The sequence below is a fragment of the Salvia hispanica genome, unplaced genomic scaffold, assembly GCF_023119035.1.
Source record: "Salvia hispanica cultivar TCC Black 2014 unplaced genomic scaffold, UniMelb_Shisp_WGS_1.0 HiC_scaffold_1550, whole genome shotgun sequence".
Lineage (NCBI taxonomy): Eukaryota > Viridiplantae > Streptophyta > Magnoliopsida > Lamiales > Lamiaceae > Salvia > Salvia hispanica.
Window position 1 is genome coordinate 1 of NW_025951861.1, and position 1,000 is coordinate 1,000.

Genomic DNA, 1,000 nt, shown 5'->3' on the forward strand with positions numbered 1-1,000 from the left:
GTCCATTCTATGACTTCTTTTGGTTTTGGTGTTTTAGATTAGACTCTAGGTAAATTTTTCTTATTATTTTTTATTTGGTTCTCAATCTTTCAGACCCCTGTATGTGATCACTCTTATTTCATGATCTCCATAAACATGAGTCTCTTTCCATTCTGATTTTGTTTTTGTTATGGCAGATTTCAAGGGGTTTTCTGGAAAGCTGCTAGAATAGGTAAAATATAATATTCTATGTAACTTGTAATGCTAATTGTGTTATAACACTTTGTCTATTACCTATTTGTCATAACTTGAGATTTTGGTGATGCTTGTCAAATGTACCTGATTATTGGTTTTATTGGTCAAATTTGTCAAATGCTAAGTGCTCATTCTTCTTTCTTCTTTCTTACCTTTTCTAATTTGAGTTGAAAGAATAAAAAAGAAGTCAGGATTATTTGTTGATTTTTGTTCAAGAATTACAACATATGCTAGGTACGTTCAAGTTAAATTAACTCATGTTTTATTTAATTCTTCTTTAATAGGCAGCCGAGAGAGGTGTCTCAGTGAGGGATTGTATGTATGAATCGTTCCACTCACTACACACTTACGAGGACGGGAGTTACACATATAAAAGGGCTGCTGATATTGATGTAAGTTCTACAGCCAGAACTTGCTATATTCTGTTGTAACTGAGATATGTGGTAGATTCAATTTACTATCAATAGGTTTTTCTTTTTGCTGCCATCTGATTTATCTTTTCCTATATTTAGCAATTTTCTTGACAAAAGTTTAGCCTTTTCTTTCATTGAATTGCTGAAATTGAGCTTCATGACATTCTGCTATTTGCCTCTTTTGTTTTGCGATTTTCTTATCTGCAAACATAAAAGGAAAGGATAATATAAAGTTGCAATTAGTAATGGGATTAGTGGTGGACTAATGCAAAAATCTGGTGGTATCAGCTGTCCAATAACAGAGATGAATGCAACAATTTAATTTACAAAATCCACAATTAAGCCTAATTTTT

General features: G+C 32.0%; 1 long non-coding RNA gene across 1 annotated transcript; it reads left to right on the forward strand.

Moving 5' to 3' along the window:
• Positions 1-720, forward strand: LOC125198503. The gene is made up of 3 exons (XR_007172424.1): positions 1-49; positions 177-211; positions 519-720. It is a non-coding gene; the product is annotated as an uncharacterized LOC125198503 (long non-coding RNA).
• The last annotated feature ends 280 nt before the right edge of the window (positions 721-1,000 follow it).